Genomic DNA, 13,806 nt, shown 5'->3' with positions numbered 1-13,806 from the left:
TATTTAATAATTAATTATATAATATATTATATATTTTTTTATTATATATATATATATATATATATTAATAATATTGTATATTATTTATAATATAAATTAATTTAAGTATTTAAATGTTTAAAATTCATAAATATAATCTCAATTCTTTTGTAAAATCAATCATTATTTATTTATTCAAGATCTCATATTATCTAACGTTTCAAATACCTTCTCCCACTTATTATATATATATATCTCTCTCTCTTTCTCTCTTTATTTTTGTAGAAGAAAGAAATATGTTTAAATGTTTATTAGCAACCATACGATAATGAGAAATGATAATCAAATATTATAGTTACTTGTAAAGTGTGCACGTATATTTCTCTCTAACTTGTCTATTATAATATTGAAATTGTTAACAAAGAAGCAGAAGAAGAAGAAAAAGAAGAAGAAGATAAAGATCAAAATTATATCCGTGTTTCTTTATAATCATTCTCACATTTATCCTTGTTTAAATTATTTTCTATCGTTGTTCACTTTGTTCTTCCTTCGATGATAAATTAATTGAAGATTTATCCCAAACGCACAATTTCTTCTTAACTTTTTATTCAATTTGTTCTTCTTTTCACAAATTCGTGAAGTAAACTGTAGCCCCTTTTTCAATTTTTTTTTGTTCAATTTTCATTTACAGATTAATTATTATCACAAAATCTTTTCAAACAAAAACCAAATCCTTTTTATCTCCTCGTGTTCTTTATATTTCAAACAATTTTCTATTTCCAATCAAATTAACCAAATCCATCAATAACTTCAACCAACATCATCACTAACACCACAACAATTACCACCAACACATTGAAGTTCACTTTCTACCACTACTACTATATTTAACAACAACAACAACAACAACACTAACAACAACCCCTGTCGTTGATTCCTCTTGAACAATCCTATTAGATTAACATTCATTTCCGTCGGTAATTTTCATTCCGAATTAAATCCACAATTGTCAAATTGATTGTCATAATCCTTTCCAAAAAAAGAAAAAAATATCCTTTTTTTATTAATGATAATATTCTTGATAAAATTGTTGATATTATTTTTGTTTAAAAAAAAATGTTTGATAAGTGTATTACACCAAATGATGTCTTTGAAATCCACTTTGCAACCGAAACTTCTTCTTTTTATTATTTTTCTTCTGAAGACAGGTTTCTTTCTTACTTGTCAAACTTGATCACACTCTTTTAACTCATATAAATATATAAATATATTTATATCTTCTTTGTTTTTATATTCAATTTTGTTAAGATACTTAAGATCAAATAAAATAAGATTTCATTTTGATATTAAAATAATACAAACATAGTTATAGTAGTAGTAGTAGTAGTAGTAATAGGTAGTTAGAATATACTGACGTGATTACACGAACTGGAGCAAAGGGTAACTGTGCAAGGTGTTTTCGAAGTGACCCAAGTTACGTTTGTTGTTCAAGGTAACCATCACCACAACGGCGCCAGTGGCACTACCATTCGAGTTGTACGACTACCACCACCACCTTCATCGTCATCATCATCATCGTCACCATCATCACAACCACCACTAGCACTAACGATGACAGTAGCAACTAGACTACCAATAATAATAACCAATTGACAGTTGAAATATTCAAAATGATTATATTCACTATTATTATAATAACACCATGTGTGTGTATGTTTTTTTTTTTATTATTTATTATAGTAATAACAATAATAGGAAATATATAAACACGATGACAAACATGAAATATTCACTATGATAAAATATCACCGTTTGTTTTCATTCAAAAATGATTTTTGATTTGATTCAATAAAATAAAACATTAACTTTAAATATTATTATAAATATTTATACCATCATATAATATATATGTCATATATTTTTCTTTAATTTTATAATTAATATAACATTGTGCTCCCATTATTATTATTATTATTATAATAATAAATTGGTATTGGATGATTTTCAAAAGGGGGTTTTAATGTTGATCAAAATTGAAACAATAAATATAATTTGAAATATAATAATAATAATAATAATAATAGTATAAACACAAGGAGAAAAGTTTAATTGGGTTTGAAGAATCAGTTTGTTCTTTAGGTCACATGGGGAATTTGAATGACCGGTCAGAAAGTAAAGTATAGTATATAATACGTTCGGACGAAAGGAGGGCCCGCGATGGACTGGCCTCGCCAACCCAAGTCCTCCTACCTTTGGGATCAGGTCCCACAGCCTCTACGATCTTACCTCTACGATCCTACCTACCTACCTACCTACCTACCTCTGCATCTGTCTTTCTCTTTCTTTCTCCTCCTCCCTACTTTTCTTTCTTACTCCCTCCAATTCTTACTCTATCTCTCTGTCTCTCTTTCATACTTTCTGTTTCTCTTTCTCTTTCTCTTGTTCACTCTTTCGTTTATTCACTATTTCTCTTTCTCACTTCTTTACTCTCATCTTCTATCTTATTTTTTAGTTTTAATCTTATTCTTTTTAGTTTTCTTCTTCTTTAGCTACTACTACTCTTCTTCATCTTCTTCTTCTTCTTCTTCTTCTTCTTCTTCTTTAGCTACTACTACTCTTCTTTACTCCCATCTTCTATCTCATTTTATGCTTATTTTTATTTGTATTATTTTTATTCTTGTTTTTTTTTATTCTTATTTTTTTTTTAATTCTTTTTCTTTAGCTACTACTCTTCTTCTTCTTCTTCTTCTTCTTCTTCTTCCTCTACTTCTTCTTCTTCTTCTTCTTTTTTTAGCTACTACTCTTCTTCATCTTCTTCTTCTTTAGCTACTACTCTCATCTGTACTCTCATCTTCTATATCATTTTATTTTTATATTCTTTTTATTCTTTAGCTACTCTTCTTCTTCTTCTTCTTCTTCTTCTACTTCTTCTTCTTCTTCTTCTTCTACTTCTTCTTCTTCTTCTTCTTCTACTTCTTTTTCTTCTACTTGTTCTTCTTCTTTAGGTACTACAATTCTTCTTTACTCTCATCTTCTATCTTATATTATTTTTATTTTTTGTGTTTTTATTCTTTTTATTCATTTTATTCTTTAGCTACTACTCTTCTTCTTTTTCTTCTAATTCTTCTACTTCTTCTTCTTCTTCTGTAGCTACTACTACTCTTCTTCTTCTTCTTCTTCTTCTAATTCTTCTTCAGTTTCTCATCTCATGTCGTATAACCTCATACCTCTTTCCATTCCCCTCTTCTTCTCCTTCACCTTTCTCTTCTTCTCTTTCTCTTTCTTTCTTTTTCTTTGTGTTTTTGGTTACCCCTTTGCTTTAGTTTGAGTTACCTGTGATATTCAAACACTTCTGTTTTACTTCTACTATATTCGCAAACTTTTTGTTTCTTTGACAATGAGACTTATGAATTCACTGAAGTAATTTTTAATCATTTCCATTCCTTAATTTTGTTATTTCTTTTTATTTTCATTTGTTTTAACTACCTAGTATTGTTTAATTAGTTTAGGAAATAACGAATGTAGTTAGAGATTAGAATTGATTGATAGATTTTGATCTTGTCGAGTGTGACTCGACATAAGATTGATAAGGGTTAATACACGATCATGGTTTTGTTTCTATATTTTATCGTAATTTAATTATGGTTTAATCTTGTCGAATCACACTCGACATAAGGGGTCAATGTGTGATCGTAGTTTGTTCTATATTTTATTATAATTTATTAATGAATTACAATTGTGTGTTTTAATAATGTAATAGGTTTAATCTTGTCGAGTCACACTCGACATCAAAGTTTATACATCATTAAGGTTTGTTTTATATTTCATTGTAATTTAATTATAGTTTAATTATGAATTAGAATTGTGTGTTTTAACATTAGAACTACCAACAGTTGAGACGTAGCTATCTCTACCAAAACCAGTCAAAATGACTGGTCTTTAAAAAGATGTAAAAGTAGAATATCTTGATATTTATTGACTTATTATTATTTTACACAAAAAATACTCCATATTCTGAGATCTTACAAAAATTATAATAATAACAATAAGTACAATAATAAAGAATATTAAGTATCAAAATATTCTTGACACCACAAATCAAGTCAAAGACCAACCAGTCCAGTCAAAATGACTTCTATGTTAATTCTAGTGTTAATCAATGTAAGAGATTTAATCTTGTTGAGTCACACTCGACATAAGGGTTAATGTGTGATCAAGATTTGTTCTATATTTTATCATTATTTATTTATGAATTAGAATTGTGTGTTTTAATGATGTAAAAGGTTTCATCTTGTTGAGTCATACTCAACATAAGGGGTAATGTGTGATCGTAGTTTGTTTTATATTTCAATGTAATTTAATTATAGTTTAATTATGAATTAGAATTGTGTATTTTAATAATGTAAGAGATTTAATCTTGTTGAGTCACACTCGACATAAGGGCTAATGTGTAATCAAGATTTGTTCTATATTTTATCATAATTTATTTTTGAATTAGAATTGTGTGTTTTAATGATGTAAAAGGTTTATTCTTGTTGAGTCACACTCGTCATCAAAGTTTATAATTGATTGAAATTTATTTTAAATTTCATTGTAATTTAATGATGGTTTAATATTGTCGAGTCACACTCGACATAAGGGTTAATGCGTGATCAAGATTTGTTCTATATTTTATTGTTTAATTATAAACTCTAGAATTATGTATACACTTATAATAAATTACATTTATTTTATTGTCTTTGTTTAAAATTTGTAATTGTTGTTTTTAGTTTGTTTTTGTATTTCATTGTAATTTAATTATTGTTTAATTAAAAACTACAATTTTATACGTTTATCTAATAACTTTCATTTATTTGGTTGATTTTTATTTCACAGATATTAAGAAAAAATAAAATATTCTTTCAAAAAAAAAAAAAAGAAAAAAAAAATATCTTTTATATAATTTGATTATCTTTTAACAAAATAATTTCAATGTTACATTAGCAGTATGTCAAAACTCATGGTATTTCATTTACAAAAAAAGAAAATAAATAATCGAGTATTAGTATTAGTTACATTTTATATAATTTGTTGATATTTTGAAATACACAAATAAATTAGAATTTAGATGAAAATATGAAATGAGATAATTTTCGGTTTCTACGTGATGGGAAAAGTTTTCTCTCATTGTGAAATATATATATATATATATATATATATATATATATATATATATATATATATATATATATATATAACAATGTAAGTGGGAATTGTAATTAGTTTTTTCGAGGAATCATATTACGTAGAATGTATGTATTATACTAACATATACCTATAGATATATACATATATATATATGTATTATGTGAATAAGTTGAGGATAATTTTCTGACCCCTTATGAACTCAGACCATGCAAGAAACTCAATATATATATATATATATATAAAATACGTAGATCGATTATGTGAATATTATTCGAACAAAATATGGTTCCCCATGGGAAGATAATGAGAAAGGTGAATGAGAAAGGTGTTCTCTTTATTTCTTTCACATTTCTTTCACATTTCTTTCATTTTACTTTTTTTTTGTTTTTATTTCTTGTTTTTTTTTTTTTAATTTCTTTTTCGCATGTTGGATAATATAAAAACGTAGGGAGAAAATGTAAGCTTCCCTTCTACCATACACACACACACACACACATATAGATATGTTCATATACTAAGAAAGAATTTTATTAATTATATATCATTATACACCATAATTGCACTCACCATATGTTTTCAGTTTTTCGAGGGTTTCGAACCTGATCGTTTGGTTTTTCTTCCGCCCACCTCCTACCAACCCCCCCCCCACCCCCCACCCCTCCTCACTCATCCTACCTACCATTCTGTAAATATATATATATATATATATGAAAAAAGTAATTTCAGTCTTATTATTTTTTTCTTTTTTTTTTTTTACAATCAGTCTTAAATTCATTTATTATTAATATTAATTAATATTTAATTATTAATATGTTATCTCTGTCAAATGAATTGAATTCGATGCAATTTATTAAATGATTTATTATTTAGTATACTTCAAAATTATTTGTTTATTTATACTAATAATTTATACCATAAATATACATATATATATATATATATATATATATATATATATATATATATCTTTATTAATTTATTTATTTATTTATATATTTCAAAGATGTATATAATATAATAAAAATTTAATTTTAAAATTATTATTTTTAATTAATTATAAAATATATAATTAAATCTATATATTTATAAATATATAATATAATAATATATTAATATAATATAATTATATATTAATTAATATAATATAAAATTTTTTTTAATTTTATATATATATATATAATAAGTATATATTAATATATTAATCTTTAAAGTATATATTTAATTTGTTAGTTATTACAATTATTTTTATAATTAAATATATATTATTTAATTATAATAAATAGTATAATTTAATAATATAATATAACATAATTAATATAATATAATTTTAATTATAATAAATAATATATATTTAATTATTATATAATACATATATATATGATTATTTAGATAAATAATTATATGTAAAAAAAAAATAATAATAAAAATCTCATGATTACGTCATTTTTAAATAGACGAACAAATGTGTTGCTACGTATGGAATGATGAAAAAGAAAGGGAAAAAACAAATAGAAAACAAAAAAAAAAACAAAAAACAAATGAAGGAATAAAAATAAAATGCACAAATAGAGAGAAAGATTTGATATTCCTGTTAGGAGGAACGCAAATGAGAGAATAAAATGAACAGGAATTATACCTGAGTGCACTCTACGTGCATACACATACACACACACACACACACACACATACACATACAGATGTATATCACGATATACGAATTTCCTATTTCCGAGTACAAAGGAAGAAAGAGTGAACGAATGAACGAATTAACGTAAGAGAGAATGTCATTGCAGTAAGTGTGAGTGAGAAAAAAAATAAATGAAATAATAATGAAAAAAGAAAAAGAAAAAGAAGAAAGAGAAAAAAAAAGAGAAAGAGAGAGAAAGAGAGAGAGAGAGAGAGAGAGAGAAAAATCAAAACAGAAAGGAAGGAAGGAAGTTAATTCGTAAAACAAATTCAATTCAATGGAACGAATTTTACATGTACGATCATAGTTAGGAATATAATAATTTTGTTGCATTATATAAACATTGAAAATATGTATGTTAAAACATTCATTATTTGTTTAGGAAAAAAAAAAATTATTCGCGAAATTTTTAACAAATAATTTTGTTTGCAAATTCGAATTTAGTAGTTAGTAAATTTAAAAAAGATTTTCTACTATTGTGATTTAAGAATAAAATTTACATTAATTTTGTAATATTATATTTTATATTCTATATATATATATAGTAATTATTATATTTTATTTTATTATATATTATTTATTATATTATTAAATTCATATATATATTTATTATATTTTATATTATTCTATTATTAAATTATTATATAATTTATATATAAAATATAATATTTTGTATATACTCTGTTTTATACTGCAATAAATATTATTATATATATATATATAGAATATAATAATTATATTATATATTTATATTAATTATATTTTAATTATATATATATATATATATATATATATATATATATATATATATATATATATATATTAATATTAATAATAATATAATGATATAATAATAAATATAATTAATAAAAATAATATAATAATATTATGTAACTGTATATGTAACAAATTTGTATATGTAATATAATAGTATTATATTAACTAATTAGTTAGTTATTATAATAACATTACACTATAAAAATAATATAATAATATTATGTAACTGTAAAAGATAATACTATTTATACGTATAAATTAATATGATATCATTATTATATTATTATTATTATTATAATTATTACTAGAGAGATAAGAAGAAGAAAAACCCCACGAATTTATGCGTTGCATAGTTTTTCTTTCTTTCTACTTATTTTTTAATCCATTTACCTTAATTGTGCTTAATTAAACTAACTCATTAGTCTATTTTCTTTGTAAAAAAAAAAAAAAAAAAAAAAAATAAGAAACAAAACAAGACAAAACAAAAAAAAAACCAGAAAAAATGAGGTAGATAATAGTTGGAAAAAAAAGGGGTTGGTAGGTGTTAGGGGAAGGTGTAAAGGGGCATGTGCGACGAACATACTTCATTTTTTCTTTCTTTTCTTTTTTTTTTGTTTTTTTTTTTTTTTAAATAAGTATACGATATTATTCCCAACATGGAAAGCTGCTTTTCGAATTCCCAGATGAATACAAAAGGCCGGTATTCCTTTGTGTCGTAATAATGGACGTACGAGGCTTTTTCCATACAGGTATGACAAATTCGTCGATGCGCAGGTGTGCTCGTCAAGTACACCAATAAGAATAAAGTAGTATTACATGCATAAACTATTGTACATAGGTATAATACATATACTCATAATACATACATTCATCTTTTTTTTTATTATTATTATTATTATATATATATATATATATTGAGTCCACATTTATGTATGAATTTATGTGTATTTGTGTGAGTGTGTGTATGTGTATTTAAAAAAAAAGAAAAAATTATGTTAAAAAATAATCAATAATAAATATATTAATTAATTAAATTAATTATTTTAATTTATTTTATAAAATAAAATTATATTTAATTATTATTATATTATTAATATATAATTAATTATATTAAAATAATAAATAATAATTATAATAAATATATATTAATTATTATAATAATTATATATATATTTATATGATATATAAATAAATAAAATAATAATATTAATATATTAATATAAATAAATAATATTATAAATATTTATATTAATATTATATTTATTTATAATATTTTTGTTATATATTTTATTATATATATAATAAAATGTACAGAATAACTAATAATAAATTTATTATAGTTATTAAAGTAATTAATTAATTTAATTTATTTATTTAAAAAAAATTACAAAATGTGTATTTAAAAAGAAAGAGATAGGATGAACTGTTTGTTTATTTTATTTTATTTTTATTATATACTGAATCCACATTTATCTTTTGTAATATTTATTTGTGTGTATATTTGTGTGTGTATATGTATTTAGAAAAGAAAGAGATAGAATGAATTGCTTGTTTATCTTATTTTATATTTATCATTTTTTTTTTTATATTTTTTATTATTATATATTGAGGCTACATTTATATATGAATTTGTGTGTGTGTGTATTTAGAAGAGAGAGAAAGAGAAAGAATGAACTGCTATTGGTGCCCCATTCCTACTGCTCTCTATTCATTTTATTTTTTTTTTCTACTGAAAGAACACGTCTCACTAAAACCCTGTTTATATAGCAAACTAGAATAAGAAGAAAAAAACGAAAAAGAAGAAGAAGAAGAAGAAGGAAAATAAAAAAAAAAGGGATTGCGAAAGGAAACCCTCCTCTCTTTCTTTTTTTTTTTTTTTAAATAATCCTCACCTTTAAGTCCCAGGTTTTATTCCTGATTTTGTGTTACACGACATAATGCAAAAAACAGGATTTCAAATCCTGTAATTGGAATATATTTTGTTGTTGTTGTTAAAAGATTTACTTGTAGTGGTGTCAGAGAAGAGGGTAGGGGGTGCAGGGATGCATAATCATCGACAATATTTGTTTTCCATTTTTGTTTGTTTATTTATTTAATAATAAGTGTAAACAGTTCTTTAGAAATCTGAGATGATTTGATAGAAAAATCGTGAAACGGATGGGTGACGATGAATTTATTTTTTTTTTTTTGCTAAAAGAAAATTATAAATGTCATAGTTCATTGAAAGTTGAATCCAATGAAAAAATAATAATAATAATAATAATAAGAAGAAGAAGAAGAAGAAGGAATGAGAACAAATATTGTGATAAATAAAAGTAAAATGTACTAGTTGAATTAGCGTGACGATGAATGTTGCAAAAAGATTTGTATTATTCGTTAAGAAGAAGAAAAAAAATATGGGAAAAAAGAAAATAAAGAAAAGGTAAAGAGTCCTACACGTAGAAAAACAACCCTTATGTTTTTTTTTTTTTGCTTTCTTGTTATATTTCACTGCTACAATGCTAGAGGACTGTAAACTGGCTAGTTTTGTAGCTGATGAAAAGGACCGTTGAGATTTACCTGGGATTAACTAACATCTGCTCGAAATAGAAACCACTAATAGAGAGAAAGAGAGAGAGAGAGAGAGAGAGTGAGAGAGAGAGAAAAAAAAATAAATAAAAAGAACAAAAAATAAAGGTTGAATAAGAGTGAGAATGGAATTGGAAGTAAATCGAAAATGGGCGGGGCTAATTTCGACACGGGATTCGAATCGTCTAGGGGAACGTTTTGAAAAATAACCAAAAAAAAAAAAATGAATCAAATATATATCTAATCGTATATTACAAATGGTAAAAAACTTTCTTTTGTTGAAATCAAATGAAGATATTGAGTATAGAAACTCTATTAAAAATAGATTTGGAAATTCACAGTATTTATAAGTTATTTTTATGATTACAAAATATTGATAAATAATTAGAAATATATTTAATCATATTATACATTTTTGTTTTTAAATATTTCAACCTTTGTAATTTATTTTGTCGTAATTTACTTCTTTGCAATCGTATGTCGAGTGTGACTTGCCATCTATATTTTATATGAGGAAACTCATTAACTCATAAACTCATAATTCATTAAATTGTTCTATTTTTTTCTTTTTTTTTTTTCAATTAAAATACATTTCAAATAAAATATTTCAAAGAGCATGTTTTTGATAACAAAATTAAAATTAAATGCATTTTTATAAAAAGACAAATTTCTAATCCAAACTTTGCTTGTTCACCAACCCCACAAATACAAAAAAAAACATCCCTTTACACTTTTAAATGTTTTTCATGGTTCGCCATAAATTCTTATAAAAATCTCATTTATACAATGCAAATAAAATAATATATTAGAAAATAAATGTTATTATAATAATAATAATAATAAAAGTATATGATATATGATAAATAATATTTGAAATACGTCAAGGTGTATGAAAAAGTGAAGAAATAGGTGAGAAAAGAAGAAATAAAAATATATACATATATATATATATATATATATATATATATATATATATATATATATATATATATATATATATATATATATATAAAGAAAAGAAAAATAAAAAGGTTTGGGATGTTATTCATTGGTCGTGCTAAAACCAACTCCCTTTTAACGTGGGTCGTACACGAGCATTTGGTGGTGGTAGCAACGAGCAACAGGTCTGCTAATCTCTCTCTCTCTCTCTCTCTCTTTCTCTTTCTCTTTCTCTCTTTTTCTCTCTTTTTCTCTCTTTGACTTCTCTTTCTTGTCCCAACACTTTCGGTTACGCCCATTTCACAACTCCTTTTTCGCTCCTTCATCTATCTCTTTTTCTCATTCTAGTTTTTCTTACTAACTTTAAAACCCCTAAATATGAACTAGATTCCTTCTTATTATATTTTAGTTTCTTTTTTTTTCAATTTTATACCTAAATAAAAAATTAGAAATACTCTGTGAGTGTGTGTGCGTGTATGTGTGCATGTGTGTATCATTTAATTAGAATTCAATTTTTTTCTATTAATTGTTTAAATTAATTCATAATTAAAGATACATACATACATATAAATATGTATATTTGAGTATTATAATTTTAACTGCATCTGCATGTGAAAGTGCATGTCCATGTGCATTTGCAAGTGCAGGTGGATGTGCATGTGAAACTACTACTGTTAGATAATCTAACATTTGTTTCATCTATTGGCAATACTATTTTCTTTTTTCATGTCCATGTGCATTTGCAAGTGCAGGTGGATGTGCATGTGAAACTACTACTGTTAGATAATCTAACATTTGTTTCATCTATTGGCAATACTATTTTCTTTTTTCAATTTTATACCAAAATATAAAATCAGACAAATTTCTTTCGTGAATCTAGAAATATACTGTGTGTATCATTTTATTACAATTCAATTCGTTTTTATTAATTGTTTAATATAATTCATAATTAAACATACAAATACATATAAATATATATATTTGAGTATTATAATTCTAATTGCATCTGCATGTGAAAGTGCATGTCCATGTAAGTTTGCAAATGCATGTGCATCTGCAGGTGAAACTACTAGTGTTACATAAACAAACGTTTGTTTCTTCAATTGATGACTCTATTTTTTGTTTTTCTTTTTTGTTTTCCTTTTTTATTCTATTTATTTTATAGACTAATGATTTGTCATCATAATTGTTAAAATAAATTTATTAAAACTATAAGTTTCTTTTGCACTCCTATGTCGAGTATGACTCGCCATCAATTTTTTTTATTCATCTTCATCATAATTATTAATACATGTGCATGTGAAACTAAAACTGTAACATAAACTAACGTTTGTTTCTTCAATTGATGATACTATTTTTTGTTTTTCTTTTTTGTTTTCTTTTTTTATTCTATTTATTTTATAGACTAATGATTTTTCATCAAAATTGTTAGAATAAATTTATTAAAACTATAAGAGTTATTTTTAAGATATATAATAATCTTATAAAATAATCTTTTGCATATCTATGTCGAGTGTGACTCGCCAACAGTTTGTTTAATTCATATATTGTTTAAATTATCAATACCATTATAATATATTTAATATTTTAATTTGTTGCTCGTTATATTCTTTCTTTTTTTTTTCTTCTTCTTCTTCTTCTTTTCCGTAAGATAATAAGAGAAGGATAATAAAGAGAACAAAAAAAAGAGAAAAAGAAAGAGAAAGAGAGAAAGAGAGAGAGAGAGAGAGAGAGAGAGAGAGAGAGAGAGTGATAAAGGAAGATGAGGATTTTTAGGAGGCAAACGAAAAGCAAGAGTCCCGTTGATGGGTTCTCTCAAAGGATCTCTTTAAAGTGCCGCGGCCTTTCGATAATTAAAGGGCAGCCATTGTTATAGCGAGTCTTTTCAAAGGCGGGAGGTTTAAAGTTAAACGAAGATGAAGAATAAAGAAGATACATGAGAAAAAATATAAAAGAGAGAGACAGAAAGAGAAAGAGTATTGTAACGAGTACGTGGTTGGTGCAAACGATGAAACGAGACTACTCTCTCTCTCTCTCTCACACACACACACACACACACACACTTTTTCTCTCTCTTTCTTTCATATTTCTTCTTCGTCATCTTGTTCTTTCATCTTCGTCTTACTTGGTAGAAAAAAAAAAAATAAAAAAAGAAAGATGATTTAACGGGGCCGCCACGCGAAGTCGACGATAAACGTCACCTCGAGAAATTAAAAAGGGATAAGTCCCAAAAGTCACCAATGAGAATCGTTTAACAACGAGCAATATCTTTGTAAATTATTATCAATTCGCGTCCATTTTTTTTTTCTTTTCTTTTCTTTTCTTGCAATGATTGCCAACAAAATATTATTAACACACACACACACACACACTAATTTTATATACATATATATGTGTGTAATGTGTGCATTGATTAAAAAATCATGGCCACTGTTTAATATTGCACTATGTGTATTTTTTAATTTATTATACAGTAAATAAAAACAAAAAAGTAATAATTTCTAATAAAATAAAATATAACAATGGGAAAAGTATTTTTATTTATTTATTTATTTATTTGAAAAATTCTGAACTAATTTTATTTTATTTTTCTTATTGGTAGATATGTTTTTTTTTCAATATAATTTTCATTTAAATAAAATGTTTAAATATATTATTAAATGCTGGTA

This window comes from Polistes dominula, unplaced genomic scaffold (genome assembly GCF_049000335.1).
Source record: "Polistes dominula isolate Pdom_NZ unplaced genomic scaffold, Pdom_raw_medaka contig_78, whole genome shotgun sequence".
Classification (NCBI taxonomy): Eukaryota; Metazoa; Arthropoda; class Insecta; order Hymenoptera; family Vespidae; genus Polistes; species Polistes dominula.
This window is presented reverse-complemented; position numbering follows the sequence as displayed.